The 20,663-nt window shown below is 40.5% G+C and overlaps 2 pseudogenes across 2 annotated transcripts in view; one reads left to right on the top strand and one right to left on the bottom strand.

The window, feature by feature from the left end:
• The window catches only part of LOC311138357 (desmocollin-2-like), a 34,008-nt pseudogene extending 18,778 nt beyond the window's left edge, over nt 1–15,230 (top strand). The window contains exons 5-8 of the transcript in view: nt 11,313–11,467; nt 11,712–11,872; nt 13,558–13,715; nt 15,093–15,230. The product of the transcript in view is annotated as a desmocollin-2-like (transcript). The remainder of the gene's footprint in view (nt 1–11,312; nt 11,468–11,711; nt 11,873–13,557; nt 13,716–15,092) is intronic.
• Nucleotides 15,231–16,033: 803 nt separating this feature from the next.
• Nucleotides 16,034–20,230, bottom strand: LOC311138356 (protein LSM14 homolog B-like; annotated as a pseudogene). Its single transcript has 5 exons — nt 20,227–20,230; nt 19,812–19,934; nt 19,492–19,655; nt 18,822–18,909; nt 16,034–16,193 (listed from the first exon to the last, which is right to left on the bottom strand). The product of its transcript is annotated as a protein LSM14 homolog B-like (transcript).
• Nucleotides 20,231–20,663: the final 433 nt, after the last annotated feature.

Below are 20,663 nucleotides of genomic sequence, written 5' to 3'. Positions count from 1 at the left end.
TCATTGGCAAACTTCAGATGGGCCTGTATATGTGCTTTCTTGAGCAGGGGGACCTTGCGGGCGCTGCAGGATTTCAGTCGTTCACGGCATACTGTGTTACCAATTGTTTTCTTGGTGACTATGGTCCCAGCTGCCTTGAGATCATTGACAAGATCCTCCCGTGTAGTTCTGGGCTGATTCCTCACCGTTTTCATGATCATTGCAACTCCACGAGGTGAGATCTTGGAGCCCCAGGCCGAGGGAGATTGACAGGTCTTTTGTGTTTCTTTCATTTGCGAATAATTGCACCAACTGTTGTCACCTTCTCACCAAGCTGCTTGGCGATGGTCTTGTAGCCCATTCCAGCCTTGTGTAGGTCTACAATCTTGTCCCTGACATCCTTGGAGAGCTCTTTGGTCTTGGCCATGGTGGAGAGTTTGGAATCTGATTGATTGATTGCTTCTGTGGACAGGTGTCTTTTATACAGGTAAAGAGCTGAGATTAGTGTGCTCCTAATCTTAGCTCGTTATTTGTATAAAAGACACCTGGGAGCCAGAAATCTTTCTGATTGAGAGGGGGTCAAATACTTATTTCCCTCATTAAAATGCAAATCAATTTATAACATTTTTGACATGCGTTTTTCAGGATTATTTTGTTGTTATTCTGTCTCTCACTGTTCAAATAAACCTACCATTAAAATTATAGATTGATAATTTCTTTGTCAGTGGGAAAACGTACAAAATCAGCAGGGGATCAACTACTTTTTTCCCTCACTGTATATCCACAGTAAAACGAGTCCTATATCGACATAACCTGAAAGGCCGCTCAGCAAGGAAGAATCCACTGCTCCAAAACCACCATAAAAAAGACAGACTACGGTTTGCAACTGCACATGGGGACAAAGATCTTACTTTTTGGAGAAATGTCTGGTCTGATGATACAAAAATAGAACTGTTTGGCCATAATGACCATCGTTATGTTTGGAGGAAAAAGGGGAAGGCTTGCAAACCGAAGAACACCATCCCAACCATGAAGCACGGGGGTGGCAGCATCATGCTGTGGGGGTGCTTTGCTGCAGGAGGGACTGGTGCACTTCACAAAATAGATGGCATCATGAGGAAGGAAAATTATGTGGATATATAAAAGCAACATCTCAAGACATCAGTCAGGAAGTTAAAGCTTGGTCGCAAATGGGTCTTCCAAATGGACAATGACCCCAAGCATACTTCCAAAGTTGTGGCAAAATGGCTTAAGGACAACAAAGTCAAGGTATTGGAATGGCCATCACAAAGCCCTGACCTCAATCCTATAGAAAATGTGTGGGCAGAACTGAAAAAGCGTGTGCAGGCAAGGAGGCCTACAAACCTGACTCAGTTACACCAGCTCTGTCAGGAGGAATGGGCCAAAATTCACCCAACTTATTGTGGGAAGCATGTGGAAGGCTACCCGAAACGTTTGACCCAAGTTAAACAATTTAAAGGCAATGCTACCAAATACTAATTGAGTGTATGTAAACTTCTGACCCACTGGGAATGAGATTAAATAAATAAAAGCTGAAAGAAATCATTCTCTCTACTATTATTCTGACATTTCACATAATTAAAATAAAGTGGTGATGCTAACTGACCTAAGACAGGGACTTTTTACTAGGATTAAATGTCAGGAATTGTGAAAAACTGAGTTTAAATGTATTTGGCTAAGGTGTATTAAAACTTCCGACTTCAACTGTATGGAATCATGTAGTAACCAAAAAAGTGTGAAATAAATCAAAATATATTTTATATTTGAGATTCTTCAAATAGCCACCCTTTGCCTTGATGACAGCTTTGCACACTCTTGGCATTCTCTCAACCAGCTTCATGAGGTAGTCACCTGGAATGCATTTCAATTAACAGGTGTGCCTTGTTAAAAGTTAATTTCTGGAATTTCTTTCCTTCTTAATGCGTTTGAGCCAATCAGTTGTGTTGTGACAAGGTAGGGGGGGTATACAGAAGATAGCCCTATTTGGTAAAAGACCAAGTCCATATTATGGCAAGAATAGCTCAAATAAGCAAAGAGAAATGACAGTCCATCATTACTTTAAGACATGAAGGTCAGTCAATACGGAACATTTCAAGAACCTTGAAAGTTTCTTGAAGTGCAGTCGCAACAACCATCAAGCGCTATGATGAAACTGGCTCTCATGAGGACCGCCACAGGAATGGAAGACCCAGAGTTACCTCTGCTGCAGATGATAAGTTCATTAGAGTTACCAGCCTCAGAAATCGCAGCCCAAATAAATGCTTCACAGAGTTCAAGTGACAGACACATCTCAACATCAACTGTTTAGAGGAGACTGAATGAATCAGGCCTTCATGGTCGAATTGCTGCAAAGAAACCACTACTAAATGACACCAATAATAAGATGAGACTTGCTTGGGCCAAGAAACAAGAACAACATACATTAGACCGGTGGAAATGTGTCCTTTGGTCTGGAGTCCAAATTGGAGATTTTTGGTTCCAACCGCCGTGTCTTTGTGAGATGCGGTGTGGGTGAACGGATGATCTCTGCATGTGTGGTTCCCACCGTAAAGCATGTAGGAGTAGGTGTTATGGTGTGGGGGTGCTTTGCTGGTGATACTGTCTGTGATTTATTTAGAATTCAAGGCACACTTATCCAGCATGGCTACCACAGCATTCTGCAGCGATATGCCATCCCATCAGGACAATGACCCAAAACACACCTCCAGGCTGTGTAAGGGCTATTTTACCAAGAAGGAGAGTGATGGAGTGCTGCATCAGATGACCTGGCCTCCACAATCCCCCAACCTCAACCAAATTGAGATGGTTTGGGATGAGTCGGACGGCAGAGTGAAGGAAAAGCAGCCAACAAGTGCTCAGCATATGTGGGAACTCCTGATGGAAAAGCATTCCAGGTGAAGCTGGTTGAGAGAATGCCAAGAGTGTGCAAAGCTGTCATCAAGGCAAAGGGTGGCTATTTGAATATGAAATATATTTTGATTTGTTTAACACTTTTTTGGTTACTACATGAATCCATATGTGTTATTTCATAGTTTTGATGTCTTCACTATTATTCTTCAATGTAGAAAATTGTAAAAATAAAGAAAAACCCTTGAATGAGTAAGTGTTCTAAAACTTTTGATCGGTAATGTACATGTTTCAAACAGACCACCATAAACCTGTGCCCAAGAAAGCGAAGGTAACCTGCCTAAATGATTACTGCCCTGTAGCACTCATGGCAGTAGCCATGAAGTGCTTTGAAAGGCTGGTCATGGCTCATATCAACACCATCATGCCGGAAACCCTAGACCTACTTCAATTCGCATACCACCCCAACAGATCCACAGATGACGCAATCTCAATCACACTCCACACTGCCCTTTCCCACCTGGACAAAAGGAACACCTATGTGAGAATGCTGTTCATTGACTACAGCTCAGTGTTCAACACCATAGTGCCCACTAAGCTCATGACTAAGCTAAGAACCCTGGGACTAAACACCTCCCTCTGCAACTGGATCCTGGACTTCCTGACGGGCCACCCCCAGGTGGTAAGGGTAGGCAACAACACATCTGCCATGCTGATCCTCAACACCGGGGCCCCTCAGGAATGCGTGTTTAGTCTCCTCCTGTACTCCCTGTTTACCCATGACTGCATGGTCAGGCACGACTCCAACACCATCATTACGTTTTTTTTTTTTTTTTTCTTTTTTCTTGGGGTAGATCAGTTTTAATGTTGCAGATAGATTGTAACTTCCATCAATGTAATTGTCTGCATCACTTCCAATCCCCCATATGTTTTTTTCTCTTGCATATATATGATCAGTTTTAATGTTGCAGATAGATTGTAACTTCCATCAATGTAATTGTCTGCATCACTTCCAATCCCCCATATGTTTTTTTCTCTTGCATACAGTGGGGAAAAAAAGTATTTAGTCAGCCACCAATTGTGCAAGTTCTCCCACTTAAAAAGATGAGAGAGGCCTGTAATTTTCATCATAGGTACACGTCAACTATGACAGACAAATTGAGAAAAAAAATCCAGAAAATCACATTGTAGGATTTTTTATGAATTTATTTGCAAATTATGGTGGAAAATAAGTATTTGGTCACCTACAAACAAGCAAGATTTCTGTCTCTCACAGACCTGTAACTTCTTCTTTAAGAGGCTCCTCTGTCCTCCACTCGTTACCTGTATTAATGGCACCGGTTTGAACTTGTTATCAGTATAAAAGACACCTGTCCACAACCTCAAACAGTCAAACTCCAAATTCCACTATGGCCAAGACCAAAGAGCTGTCAAAGGACACCATAAACAAAATTGTAGACCTGCACCAGGCTGGGAAGACTGAATCTGCAATAGGTAAGCAGCTTGGTTTGAATAAATCAACCGTGGGAGCAATTATTAGGAAATGGAAGACATACAAGACCACTGATAATCTCCCTCGATCTGGGACTCCACGCAAGATCTCACCCCGTGGGGTCAAAATGATCACAAGAACGGTGAGCAAAAATCCCAGAACCACACGGGGGGATCTAGTGAATGACCTGCTGAGAGCTGGGACCAAAGTAACAAAGCCTACCATCAGTAACACACTACGCCGCCAGGGACTCAAATCCTGCAGTGACAGACGTGTCCCCCTGCTTAAGCCAGTACATGTCCAGGCCCGTCTGAAGTTTGCTAGAGTGCATTTGGATGATCCAGAAGAGGATTGGGAGAATGTCATATGGCCAGATGAAACCAAAATAGAACTTTTTGGTAAAAACTCAACTCGTCGTGTTTGGAGGACAAAGAATGCTGAGTTGCATCCAAAGAACACCATACCTACTGTGAAGCATGGGGGTGGAAACATCATGCTTTGGGGCTGTTTTTCTTCAAAGGGACCAGGACGACTGATCCGTGTAAAGGAAAGAATGAATGGGGCCATGTATCGTGAGATTTTGAGTGAAAACCTCCAGCCAATCAGCAAGGGCATTGAAGATGAAACGTGGCTGGGTCTTTCAGCATGACAATGATCCCAAACACACCGCCCGGGCAACGAAGGAGTGGCTTCGTAAGAAGCATTTCAAGGTCCTGGAGTGGCCTAGCCAGTCTCCAGATCTCAACCCCATAGAAAATCTTTGGAGGGAGTTGAAAGTCCGTGTTGCCCAGCGACAGCCCCAAATCATCACAGCTCTAGAGGAGATCTGCATGGAGGAATGGGCCAAAATACCAGCAACAGTGTGTGAAAACCTTGTGAAGACTTACAGAAAACATTTGACCTGTGTCATTGCCAACAAAGGGTATATAACAAAGTATTGAGAAACTTTTGTTATTGACCAAATACTTATTTTCCACCATAATTTGCAAATAAATACATAAAAAATCCTACAATGTGATTTTCTGGAAAAAAAACTTCTCATTTTGTCTGTCATAGTTGACGTGTACCTATGATGAAAATTACAGGCCTCTCTCATCTTTTTAAGTGGGAGAACTTGCACAATTGATGGCTGACTAAATACTTTTTTTCCCCACTGTATATATATATATGCAAGAGAAAAAAACATATGGGGGATTGGAAGTGATGCAGACAATTACATTGATGGAAGTTACAATCTATCTGCAACATTAAAACTGATCTACCCCAAGAAAATAAAAAAATAAAAAATAATAAACGTAATGATGGTGTTGGAGTCGTATATACATACAGAACATACACATACATATACACATACATACATATAAATACATATACAGTGGGGGAAAAAAGTATTTAGTCAGCCACCAATTGTGCAAGTTCTCCCACTTAAAAAGATGAGAGAGGCCTGTAATTTTCATCATAGGTACACGTCAACTATGACAGACAAAATGAGAAGTTTTTTTTCCAGAAAATCACATTGTAGGATTTTTTATGTATTTATTTGCAAATTATGGTGGAAAATAAGTATTTGGTCAATAACAAAAGTTTCTCAATACTTTGTTATATACCCTTTGTTGGCAATGACACAGGTCAAATGTTTTCTGTAAGTCTTCACAAGGTTTTCACACACTGTTGCTGGTATTTTGGCCCATTCCTCCATGCAGATCTCCTCTAGAGCTGTGATGATTTGGGGCTGTCGCTGGGCAACACGGACTTTCAACTCCCTCCAAAGATTTTCTATGGGGTTGAGATCTGGAGACTGGCTAGGCCACTCCAGGACCTTGAAATGCTTCTTACGAAGCCACTCCTTCGTTGCCCGGGCGGTGTGTTTGGGATCATTGTCATGCTGAAAAACCCAGCCACGTTTCTTCTTCAATGCCCTTGCTGATGGAAGGAGGTTTTCACTCAAAATCTCACGATACATGGCCCCATTCATTCTTTCCTTTACACGGATCAGTCGTCCTGGTCCCTTTGCAGAAAAACTGCCCCAAAGCATGATGTTTCCAACCCCATGCTTCACAGTAGGTATGGTGTTCTTTGGATGCAACTCAGCATTCTTTGTCCTCCAAACATGACGAGTTGAGTTTTTACCAAAAAGTTATATTTTGGTTTCATCTGACCATATGACATTCTCCCAATCCTCTTCTGGATCATCCAAATGCACTCTAGCAAACTTCAGATGGGCCTGGACATGTACTGGCTTAAGCAGGGGGACACGTCTGGCACTGCAGGATTTGAGTCCCTGGCGGCGTAGTGTGTTACTGATGGTAGGCTTTGTTACTTTGGTCCCAGCTCTCTGCAGGTCATTCACTAGGCCCCCCCGTGTGGTTCTGGGATTTTTGCTCACCGTTCTTGTGATCATTTTGACCCCACGGGGTGAGATCTTGCGTGGAGAGATCGAGGGAGATTATCAGTGGTCTTGTATGTCTTCCATTTCCTAATAATTGCTCCCACAGTTGATTTCTTCAAACCAAGCTGCTTACCTATTGCAGATTCAGTCTTCCCAGCCTGGTGCAGGTCTACAATTTTGTTTCTGGTGTCCTTTGACAGCTCTTTGGTCTTGGCCATAGTGGAGTTTGGAGTGTGACTGTTTGAGGTTGTGGACAGGTGTCTTTTATACTGATAACAAGTTCAAACATCTGCCATTAATACAGGTAACGAGTGGAGGACAGAGGAGCCTCTTAAAGAAGAAGTCACAGGTCTGTGAGAGCCAGAAATCTTGCTTGTTTGTAGGTGACCAAATACTTATTTTCCACCATAATTTGCAAATAAATTCATAAAAAATCCTACAATGTGATTTTCAGGAAAACATTTTCTCAATTTGTCTGTCATAGTTGATGTGTACCTATGGTGAAAATTACAGGCCTCTCTCATCTTTTTAAGTGGGAGAACTTGCACAATTGGTGGCTGACTAAATACTTTTTTTCCCCACTGTACATACATATATATCCATATCCTTTAAAAAAATATATTTCCCTTTATTTCTTTCCAACCCCACCACCCCTTCCCTAATTGGAGTAAACTAGTGAACAACAACGCTTAGGCCTCTACTTCCAGCTTATACATACTAAATACATTTTATGGACACAGTCAATTTTAATTTTCTATTTTGTTTGTTTTTACTCCTGAACTTCCTCTATCCTCAACCTCTCCGATCATTTTCATGATGTCCATCCGGTTTGCTTCTATATGCAATATATTTCTAACTGTGCTCTTTCACAAAAGCTCTCAACCTATAACCTATATACCTATTATGGACACAGTATGCTTTACATGAGTTATCTTGTTGTTATTAGTTGTTGTTAGTTGTTATTAGTCCCATCCTTCAGCTCCATTCAACACCTTCCATCTATCTCTTAACACCATCCATATTGGATTTCTATTTGCCATATATTTTTCAACTGTACTGTGATGTTTCACAAAAGTTCTGAACCCTTCTATTCTCATTGTTTCTACAGATAGTAATTACAAAATAAACATTTTTGCTAGAAGTATTATTATATTATTGATCGATTGACTATGACTTTTCAGATCACCCAGTAGTGCTCTCTGCAGGGTTAGCTCCAGGTAAATATTGCAATCCTTCAGCCATTCCTGGACCTGTGACCAAAAACAAGCTACAAATGGACAGTACCAAAACAATTGATCTAAATGATTCTGTCTCTTCGCAGCAAAATCTGCAGATCTGGGAAGATTGTATCCCCCATATAAATAACATTATATTGGTAGCAAGAATTTTGTATAATAACTTACATTGAAAAATTCAAAGTTTTGAATCTGGCGTTGTTTTGCGTATCAGTTCATAAACACTATGCCATGTAATCGGTACGTCAAAAATCACTTCCCAACTTTTTTGCAATCTATATGGGACGGCTGTCAATCCTTTGGTCCTTAAATTAAACTGGTATACTTTTTTATTTATCACAATTTTCTTTAACCATTTATGTTCTTTAATGCAGGGCCGACAGACACGTTCCTTACTTTTTCCCCCTACCACTTTCCTCTTCCATTTTTGGGGTAATGCTGCAATTATTTGGTTGTAATTTTGGGTAAAGCAGACATTTCCATATGTTTTTGTTAGCTGCATGTGCGACATAACTCCACCAGTCCTACCTATGATATCATTTACAAAGATTATACCTTTTTTAAACATTTTTTCAAAAAATAATGTTTCTTTATCAATTAGTAAATTTGAGTTTAACCACAATATTTGTTGCATTATTTGTTCTGTCGTTTCTGGAGGATTAAATTGAAATTGCAACCAACTTTCTATGGCTAGTTTAAAAAATAGTGATATTTGGGAGATTATTTCCTTTTCAAATAACTGAAAGTGAGAGGTTGTAATCTGAATAGAGGGAAAAAGGCCATTCTTGAACATGGGGTGAGACAATCTTACTAATTTGCTAGAGAACAAGTTCGGATTTAAGTATAACATTTGTATGACTGAAGCTTTTAGTGATAGGTCTAATGCTTTAATATTTAATAATTTCTGTCCTCCAAATTCATATACATTATATAAATAGGCCTGTTTAATTTTGTCTGGCTTGCCGTTCCAAATAAAATGGAATTTGTTTTTCTCATATAATTTAAAAAACTGTTTGCTAGGCATAGGCAAGACCATAAACAAATAGGTAAACTGGGATAATGCTAAAGAGTTAATCTGTCACGCCCTGACGTATGGAACTCTTGTATGTTGAGTCAGGGTGTGGAAATCTATGTGATGCATTCTATGTTTGTGATCTAGGTATTGTGTTTCTATGTTTGGCCGGGTGTGCTTCCCAATCAGAGACAGCTGTCGCTCGTTGTCTCTGATTGGGGATCATACTTAAGTAGGCTGTTTGCCTACTATTTTTGTGGGATCTTGTTCCTGTGTTAGGCTTGTATTGTGTATAGCCTTGGATTTCACGTTACGTTGTTTCTTGTTTTGTTTGTATGTTTATTTGAGTTAAATAAACATGTACGCCTTGGTCTGACCCGTCTCTCAACGATCGTGACATAATCACGGTGATTTTTCCGCAAATAGACAGGTATTTACCTTTCCATGGTAGCAAGATCTTATCTATTTTTGCTAACTTTCTATAAAAATATATTGGAGTGAGATCATTTATTTCATTTGGGATATGTATTCCGAGTATATCCACATCACCATCTGATCATTTTATTGGTAAACTACATGGTAATCCAATACGTAATATAGTACATTTATCATAATTTGGTTGTAATCCAGAGAGGTTAGAAAATGTATCTAGATCCTCTATGAGGCTGTGGAGGGATTAAAGTTGTGGATTTAAAAGAAAACATGAATCATCAGTGTACAATGACACCTTTGTTTTTAAGCCCTGGATTTCTAATCCCTTGATATTATTGTTGGATCTGATTTTAATAGCTAACATTTTGATGGCCATAATAAATAGATATGCCGATAGTGGACAACCTTGTTTTATTCCTCTTGGCAGTTTAAAACTTTTTGAGAAATAGCCATTATTTACTATTTTACACCTAGGGTTACTATACATGATTTTAACCCATTTTATAAGAGATTCTCCAAAATTGAAATGCTCCAGGCATTTTTATATAAACTCCAGTCGTACTTTATCAAATGCTCTTTCAAAGTCTGCTATGAATAGCAGGCCTGGTTTCCCAGATTTTTCATAGTGTTCTATTGTTTCCAGTACTTGCCTTATCTCCAATGTATCGTCCATGTAAAAAACCTGTCTGATTAGAATGAATAATGTCCGACAATACCTTTTTAATTCTATGCGCTATACATTTTGCAATTAATTTTTTTAATGGAGTGGATCTTTATATTTCCCACTTGTATCCTGTTTCAGTAATAATGAAATCAGACCTTTTCTTGAGTGTCTGATAATCTACCATTTACATAGGAGTGGTTAAAACATGCTAATAACGGTCCTCTGTGTATATCAAAAAAGGTTTGGTATACCTCGACTGGTATGCCATCCAACCCTGGAGTTTTCCCGGACTTAAACTCTTTAATTGCATCCAGAAATTCCTCCTCTGTAATTTCACCTTCACATGAGTCTTTCTGTATGGCTGTTAATTTTACATTATCAATAGAAAAAAAATCCCTACAATTAGCTTCTGTTAGAGGAGATGGAGGCGACTGAAACAAAAACATATGCTTAAACACCACCATTAAGTTTGCTGACGACACAACAGTGGTAGGCCTGATCACCGACAATGATGACACAGCCTACAGGGAGGAGGTCAGAGACCTTGCAGTGTTGTGCCAGCACAACAACCTCTCCCTTAACGTGAGCAAGACAAAGGAGCTGATCGTGGACTATAGGAAAAGGAGGACCGAACAGGCCCCCATTAACATCGACGGGGCTGAAGTGGAGCGGGTCGAGAGTTTCAAGTTCCTTGGTGTCCACATCACCAACAAACTATCATGGTCCAAACACACTAAGACAGTTGTGAAGAGGGCACGACAACACCTTTCCCCCTCAGGAGACTGAAAAGATTTGGCATGGGCCCCCAGATCCTGAAAAAGTTATACAGCTGCACCATCGAGAGCATCCTGACCGGTTGTATCACCACCTGGTATGGCAACTGCTCGGCATCTGACCGTAAGGCGCTACAGAGGGTAGTGCGTACGGCCCAGTATATCACTGGGGCCAAGCTTCCTGACATATGCTTCCCCACTCCCCGTTCAGGTATGTGAAGGGAGATGATCCGGATGACTGGGTTATGGTGGACCCTCATACAGGCCTTGTCATTACCGCCAAGAGACTGGACACAGTCATACTCTATGCAGTTGACAATGGTAAAAACATTCATAATACAGTCAATGCAGTTGATCAGCAAGACAATATAATCAATGTTTTACAGCCCTTTATTCTGTGCCAAAACACAAGATATATAATTTCACACACTATGGTAATTGACTTTTTAATGGACATGTGAGCCACAGATGACAGGCACAGGGACCCTGAGGATCCACGTGACGGACCCACAGCTGTCTGAGAGCAGACTGGACATGTGTGTGTGTGAGGGGCCCACCAGGGCCAACATCACAGCCTCTGACCTGGACCAAGAGCCCTGTGGAGGACCCTTCCAATTCGAGCTGCCTGGAAACGTGGAGGGGAAATTGAGAATGGACCTTTCATATGGTAGATGATTCTGCTCTTAAAAATGCCACTTGTTAGGTTTTGTGACAACTAAATCGCTGTGCGAACAGAACAGAAATGTTGTCAGAAGTAATCACCCATCTGGCATAAAAGTTCAACTCAATGTCATCTGTGAAAACTATCCCTTATCTATCTCTGTGTTGATCTCAACATGTATGTCTCTCATTAATTTCATTCACAAGGTTTCACTGTGACCTGGTGAAGGAGTATTCTGTGGATGCAGGTCCATACACTCTCCAGCCGAAGATCTCTGACATGCAAGGCCAGTTCTTTTTGTACAACCTCTCTGTCACTGTGTGTGACTGTTCCGTTTTGCCCAACTGCCACCAGAGCGGAGCCACTGGTGGCAGTTGCATCATATTCGCTTCCTTGTTTCTGCTACTCTGTAAGACACTCTTCTTTTGATACATTGTGTAATTCATACTATGGATGTACAGTGGGGAAAAAAAGTATTTAGTCAGCCACCAACTGTGCATGTTCTCCCACTTAAAAAGATGAGAGAGGCCTGTAATTTTCATCATAGGTACACGTCAACTATGACAGACAAATTGAGAAAAAGAAATCCAGAAAATCACATTGTAGGATTTATATTGAATTTATTTGCAAATTATGGTGGAAAATAAGTATTTGGTCACCTACAAACAAGCAAGATTTCTGGCTCTCACAGACCTGTAACTTCTTTAAGAGGCTCCTCTGTCCTCCACTTGTTACCTGTATTAATGGCACCTGTTTGAACTTGTTATCAGTATAAAAGACACCTGTCCACAACCTCAAACAGTCACACTCCAAACTCCACTATGGCCAAGACCAAAGAGCTGTCAAAGGACACCAGAAACAAAATTGTAGACCTGCACCAGGCTGGGGAGACTGAATCTGCAATAGGTAAGCAGCTTGGTTTGAAGAAATCAACTGTGGGAGCAATTATTAGGAAATGGAAGACATACAAGACCACTGATAATCTCCCTCGATCTGGGGCTCCACGCAAGATCTCACCCCGTGGGGTCAAAATGATCACAAGAACGGTGAGCAAAAATCCCAGAACCACACGGGGGGGGACCTAGTGAATGACCTGCAGAGAGCTGGGACCAAAGTAAAAAAGCCTACCATCAGTAACACACTACGCCTCCAGGGACTCAAATCCTGCAGTGCCAGACGTGTCCCCCTGCTTAAGCCAGTACATGTCCAGGCCCGTCTGAAATTTGCTAGAGTGCATTTGGATGATCCAGAAGAGGATTGGGAGAATGTCATATGGTCAGATGAAACCAAAATATAACTTTTTGGTAAAAACTCAACTCGTCGTGTTTGGAGGACAAAGAATGCTGAGTTGCATCCAAAGAACACCATACCTACTGTGAAGCATGGGGGTGGAAACATCATGCTTTGGGGCTGTTTTTCTTCAAAGGGACCAGGACGACTGATCCGTGTAAAGGAAAGAATGAATGGGGCCATGTATCGTGAGATTTTGAGTGAAAACCTCCTTCCATCAGCAAGGGCATTGAAGATGAAACGTGGCTGGGTCTTTCAGCATGACAATGATCCCAAACACACCGCCCGGGCAACGAAGGAGTGGCTTCGTAAGAAGCATTTCAAGGTCCTGGAGTGGCCTAGCCAGTCTCCAGGTCTCAACCCCATAGAAAATCTTTGGAGGGAGTTGAAAGTCCGTGTTGCCCAGCGACAGCCCCAAAACATCACTGCTCTAGAGGAGATCTGCATGGAGGAATGGGCCAAAATACCAGCAACAGTGTGTGAAAACCTTGTGAAGACTTACAGAAAACATTTGACCTGTGTCATTGCCAACAAAGGGTATATAACAAAGTATTGAGAAACTAATAAATTCATTAAAAATCCTACAATGTGATTTTCTGGAAAAAAAATTCTCATTTTGTCTGTCATAGTTGACGTGTACCTATGATAAAAATTACAGGCCTCTCATCTTTTTAAGTGGGAGAACTTGCACAATTGGTGGCTGACTAAATACTTTTCCCCCCACTGTAGTCCTGTTTGTCTGCTTTCTTAATTGTTTATTAGAAAAGACTACAATTAATATTTGTATCCGACTGTCAATTTTCCTGCTGATGGCAATTTCCATCTCTTGTGATGCGGAGATGTCCACCATCCATGTTGACCACAGCTCTGGAGATGTACTGCTCCACTCCAACATCGAGAAACCAGGAACTGACTGTGAGGTATTGTAATACCTCAACTGCTGGCCTATAAATGTACAATAGTTTATATTTAATAACAAAATTGAATAAGGTGCAATTACAGCTTTAAGTATTTGTTGTTGACAATCATGTATTTGTTGATTGATGCCAAGGTACCCAATGCATCATTGACGCCTAATGTCAATCATCAGCAAACATCACTGATGAGTTGGTATCAAAAATATGGAGTAATTCAATAAAGCCAATGGACTCAGAATATGGGTGAGGCTATAATTATGATTGGGCAATAGACACGCTATGTTTGTTTATTTTGAGCTTTTGCAGAAGCAGCAGCTTCTCTTCCTGGGGTCCACAAAAAACATGACAAGTAAAACACTGATACACAAGGACAGTCACAGAAATGTAAAATACAATGATATACAAACACAAAAAAATAAACAATACAACAAAATTATGTGTGTGTGTGCGCGTCCCCTCACAGTCCCCGCCGTACCTTGAGTTGTTGAATCCGTTTTTTTAAAGGTAATTTTGCTGTTTGCTTGAGTAATTGGAGATGGGAATTCCATGCGATCATGGCTCTGTATAAAACTTTGCGTTGCCGTGAATTCGTTTTTGGACTTGGGGACTGTGAAGAGACCCCTGGTGGCATGTCTTGTGGGGTATGTATGGGTGTCGGAGCTGAATGTTATTTGATTATGCAGACAATCTGGAATTTGTCACAGTAATATTGCTGAACCACTAAACAGTCTATAAAGAACTTTGAGATGAATATCCCTATTCCTTACCTCACCTTGTCATCAGTCCTACAGGATTTAGACAAAAGCTTTATAAATCTAAATGTTGTGGAGCATGGTGAACAACATTTAAGATCTGTTCAATGACAGCTCAATGTATAAGGTATGCATTAATCTGGTCATGTCAGATTATCCACGTTAAAATTATAGAGTATGCAGGCATGGTTTTAGCTTGGTCTGAATTTCATGACTCATCATACCCGTATGCTGCGTTTTCCACTCTTAACTTTTCAAACTTTAGAGGACGAGTACACCAATAAATTACAAACAATGGCTGCCATCATCAGGTAGCCTACAGTAGCTGGCATATATCCACTTATCAAATGTCTGTTAAACAGTTGAGACAAGTGCACTTGTTTAGAAGTCTCCTCTGTTCTACAGGGACCGGTTTTACGCAGGAAATATTGCACTACTAGAAGGTACTCTAGTTTTGTGACAGAGGCTGCCATGTTCAACTTGGGCCATCAGGTTGGTTTTTCAGGTGGCAGACTTTTTTTGCCAGATATGCAAAGCCATCAACTTATTTTTGGAGACCTAGTGACATGTAATTTAGTTTGCTACTACTGTTCTAGACTGCCAACTCATCTCCCCTCTCTCACTGCAGAGATTAGTCTCCATACAAGCCCCAGGCCAGGAGCTGGGTGATCATGACCCTCACCCCTACTATGAGGGAGACTCAAACTCTGCCGCAGAACCAGACCTGGACTCTCCATCTCCAGCCCCGACAACACCCTTGACCTGAGCGAGTTAGACAACCTGGGGCCCAGGTTGAACCAGCTAGCCTCTATCTGCACACCAGCCTATGCCAATGATTAACACTACAGTATAGTAGGAGCAGCATGTAAAATATTAATTTCAATTTTGAGATCAAACAACTTTTGCAAATTGTTTGAAGTTCACTGTTGACAGAATATGAAGAATCAGTACAATCATAATTTGTCATGTAATTTAATGGATTAGTAACAATACAAGTTTCCCACAGTGTTAATGTGAATTTTCAGTATCAAGAGAAAAAATGATTTGCTTTTGTACAACCATGACCAAGTTAGCATGTGGAAAATGTGAGATACACAAGGAGGGACAGAATCAGATTTAATTCACCACTCCTTCATGAAACTTTTTTTTTTTTACTAGTATTCTTTTTATACCCAAACTTAAATCTCAGATGAGACATTGTCAAAGAAGCACTTTGTTTTGTCATAGTATAACTTCTCCCTGGGAGGATCCTCCTCCACTGTGCCCTCATGTTCTGGCCCTTACTAACCCCAGAGCCCACCTTCTCCTCTGGGTCAGAATGAGAACAACCAAGGGTCACATTTTCATACTGGGATTAAGAAGAGAAAGGCCACAAACTCCAAACCACATCTTAGGTGTGGTTAAAATATAGACTTGCTACTGCAGGCAAGACAACTTACTGCCTAGATTGACGACCAGAGTTACACATACAGTATTTCACTGAGCAACAGTTTCAAATTTGGACTACTTGAGGAATCACTTTTGATGCAGGTACCTTCGATGGTCAGCTTTTCCTGAAGCTCCTTCTCTAGTTCATCTTATTTTTTTTATTTTTTTTTCTGGGTTCTCTAGTTCATCTTTGTTGAACTGAGCATTGGAAGTTTCAAAATCAAAGTCAGACTCAAATTGTAAGCTTTTGAGTTTTCTACAAGAAGCTGACCTCTCCCACTGTTCCTTGACCTACGATTGCCTGTGAGCATAACACTGTTACATTTAGACATTTGACAACAGTATGTGTATTAAAGTAGTAAAAAGTTTAGCATTGGGTCCATAATTATAGCGCGCAAGGACTACATCAAGCTTGTGACTCTACAAACTTGGATGCATTTGCCATTTGTTTTGGTTGTTTCAGATTATTTTGTGCCCAATAGAAATTATTGGTAAATAATGTATTGTGTCATTTTAGTATCACTTTTATTGTAAATAATAGAATAGGTTTCTAAACACGTCTACATTAATGTGGATGCTGTCATGATTACAGATTGTCCTGAATGAATTGTGAATAATGATGAGTGAGAAAGTTAGACAAATATCATAGCCCCAAGACATGCTAACCATTACAATAACAGGGGAGGTGATATTTTTGCGTCTAACGCTCATCACAATTCTCGATTCATTCAGGATTATCCATAATCATGGTAGCATCCACATTAATGTAGAAGTGTTTAGAAACATTATATTCTTATTTACAATATGTGACTCCAAAATGCCAATTATTGACCATTAATGTCTATTGGGCACAAAATAATATGAACCAAAAACAAAAAGCAAATGCATCCAACAAGTTTGTATAGTAACAAGCTTGATGTAATCATTGCGTGCTATGAATATGGGACCAAATACTCACCATTTGACTGCTTTAATACACAAGTGAATTTGTCCCAAAACTTTTGGTCCCCTAAAATGGGGGGACTATGCACAAAAGGCGCTGTAATTTCGAAACAGTTCACCCGATATGCATGAAAATACCCTCAAATTAAAGCTGACCGTCTGCACTTTAACCACTTGAAATGTAATCTACATAATCCCCAAATGTAATTATTTATAACGAAGGCCATAAACTATAACTAGTAAGGATTGCATACTCAAAGAAAGGTTAAAATCTCACCTTTCTGGTAAAATAGTTATGAATTGCTGAGGTGTAGTCACTTTTGACAACACAAGCACACAGTAAAAATATGATACAAATATTAAAATATGAAATTTGATATGATGTATTTCCTATACAAAGCTGTATAAGTAGGGCTTAAAATGACATGCTTTCTAAATATAAATAGCATAATCAAATAAAATGACTAAGATTTCACCTTCCTTATAACTAAAATACATAGTTGTATGTTTAGTGTTAGAGAAAATTTGCATATTTTCTAAAGGTCTCGCTTGATCAAAATGTCTGTTAGCGTCGCTGGGAACGTCTCACATAGCTCTAGCTTGGCTTCCTGAACTCGTTAGGAACACACCTTTCATCTCATATTAAGCTTGTCTGTCTATGACAAACAGAAAGCCTGAATTTAAAATCTGAATTATTTTAGATTAATGGATATATAACCAAAAATATATAATAAATAAAAAAAATCTATGAAACCACTCTCCTGTTGAGCTACGATGTAACGATTGCAGCATGCATGTGCTTTGTCCGTGGCTGTGATGTAGGGTTCAGCCATGAGTTGATGGACAGTCAGAAAAGCAAATGAAATGGTAGGAGGGACATCCCAGCTTGAAGTGGTTTCAGATTCCACATCATATGTCACACAGGCTCAGAAAAAAAAATATATATATACTGTGTTTGTGGGAACCAGGGCTATTGCTCAACACAAGCCAGTTCGATCTGGGGTATCCACAGATCGATTTACATTTTACATTTTAGTCATTTATCCAGAGCGACTTACAGTTAGTGAGTGCATACATTATTTTTTTTCATACTGGTCCCCAGTGGGAAACGAACCCACAACCCTGGCGTTGCAAACGCCACGCTCTACCAACTGAGCTACATGGGACTATAAGCGAAAATGTCAGTCGGAACAGGTACCAGAACCACACAGGTCCTACATCTAAGAGGTTAACTTCGTAGTCATTGTATCATTAAAAATCCAAAGTGCTGGAGTACACAGCCAAAACAAACAAAAAGTCACTGTCCCAAAAAATTTTGAGCTCAATGTAGTTCTCCTGCTCCCTAAAGTGATGAGAATTCACAAAGCAGGAATGAAAACACGGCAGAACAGGTGTTACTCAAACTATGTACCAGGCTGTATCAGAAACCATCATTCCGGTTGTCTGAGCTTACCACTGGAGGCAGTCGTCCTCTGAGACTGAGGATCATCTTTGCCAGAGCGCTGGGAAGGCCGACCAGACTCTGTTCCTTACTGCTGGGAGGCAGACTGGCCACTTGTAGACAGAATTCTCCACTGGTACTGTCTGGACAGCCTGCTCTACCATCAGGCCTCTTCTCGCTGGAAGGCTGTGAAGGACTGTTCCTGAGGAAGGCCAGGGAATAAATGGGAAAGACATTTTAAGAGATCTGGGGACAGTTTCCCACAGACATCTTATAATAATATGCATTTAGCAGATGCTTTTATCCAAAGCGACTTACAGTCATGTGTGCATACATTTTTACGTATGGGTGGTCCCGGGGATCGAACCCACTACCCTGACATCTTGAGATGAGACACTACATGGTGACAAAGTTCAAAGACATAGCAGTTATGTACAAGGGCCTCATAACAGTTCATTGGCTATTATGACAAAATCTTGAAATAAAATACATCATGAAGGTGGTTGTGTGTTTGCTAGGGTCTCTCTCCAAGACAGTGTCACTCACCCAGACCCAGGGCAGCAGCATACTGCTGGCTGAGTAGAGAGCTGGCAGCCAGCTGGTTATATGAAGGCACCATACTCCTGTAGGGGGCCTGGGACAGGTATGTGGCAGAGGCGCTTTAACACTACCCGCATGTACATATTATCTCAATTACCTCAACTAAACGGTGCCCCTGCACATTGACTGTACCGGTACCCCCTGCATATAGCCTCCCTACTGTTATTTTATTATACTGCTGCTCTTTAATTATTTGCTATTTTTTATTTATCTATTTTTTACTTTTCTTAAAACTGCATTGTTGGTTAAGGGCTTGTAAGTAAGCATTTCACTGTAATGTCTACACCTGTTGTATTCGCGTATGTGGCAAATACAATTTGATTTGACTTGATTTGGACAACTACAAAACGCAAAGCAAACAAATGCTTAGGGGCGCCTTCCTCTGTCCAGGCATCACTGACGCCTGCCAGATCTTACAACGCCTGGATAGGTATTTAACGCATCAGCTAACCACATATGTTACAGCAATCTGTCAGTCGATGACGTGGGACGCAACCATTGGTTGATGCATGCAACGACCAGTCTTAGGCTGTGTGATGATATGCATGGCGGTCAATTATGTCATGTTTTTTTTATTTTGCAGAGTAGAGTTGATGTATTGGTCCTTGTCTCCTACCTGTACAATGGCAGGGTCTTGAGGTAAACCATGGTGTGGTTTAGGCGGCTCACACACATTTATGTCCTTGATGTCACTTCCTCTGAAAATGATGTATTTATACATTTCATCTTTGGGTAACACTGGTCTGTTTGTAGGCTGGCCTTCTGTCCCAAATGATTTATCCGTGGAAAAAAGATGACAAGATTGTTACCCGAATAGGCATGTAGGCCTATAGGTCCAAACTCAGTGTGCCAGAGTTAATAATTCACAAATGTGCAGCACTATTTAAATTCGGGGCAAAACCAATTGCCAAACACCTAAATTGAGGGAAAACTCACTCTTTGCCAAAGCCACCATCGAATTATCCGTGTCGATTGTATACAAAATACCCTCATAACGAATCCCGGCCTTGGATATTATACTTATTTTACTTCCAATATGAGTTGCAGTGCTAACTTTTGCTGTTAAAATGAGCTTTTATTTCTACTTCTCAACACAAGCCGTCGTTTTGTTTGAGCATTCCCCGAAGCCCACACCAAACTCGAATTTATCAGCAGGTGCACAATTTTTTAAAACAGGTGCTTTATATTACAAACCCAATTGGGGAAACGTCCATTCAAATTATAGCCTAGAAGACTAATTTAATTATTGTCGTATCACTGCAACACGTGACTTTAATAGGCCTAGAGAGCAATGTTTCAGTTGGATTTAGGGGAAAACTTTTTCTGACAACTCGAAATTGATTTAAACTACCCATGGCACATAGGCCTATCATTGATGGGGCATCAAGTGTCCTATGTATGCACTGTGAAATTTCTAATATTTTTTTCAGTCATTCATGCAGCTAAAAACCAATCTGTTCAATATGTATTTTTTTTTGTGCTGCATTTTCTCCTCTCTATCTTCGAGGAAAGACACATGCTGCCCTATTTGTGGGATAAATTAACAACCACTAAAAATCATGAGCTGGAGAATATCTTCATCCGTAACCACAAACTTTCAGTGACAATTTCCCGATTTATCATAGTCCTGGCCAAAAAAACACTTTCATTGGGGATTCTCAATTAAACGGGCTTTTGAAAAATACTGCTAGGCAGCTGTGTCTGGGAAATCGACCCTTTAAGGGCAGGGGCTAAGGTTTTTAGGCTATGCCGGCACAGATAAATAGCCTACAACATATTGTCATAGAC

The sequence above is a fragment of the Coregonus lavaretus genome, assembly GCF_964263955.1.
Source record: "Coregonus lavaretus genome assembly, chromosome: 12".
Lineage (NCBI taxonomy): Eukaryota > Metazoa > Chordata > Actinopteri > Salmoniformes > Salmonidae > Coregonus > Coregonus lavaretus.
The sequence above is the reverse complement of the archived record's forward strand: the minus strand, read 5'-3'. Positions and strand labels throughout refer to the sequence as shown.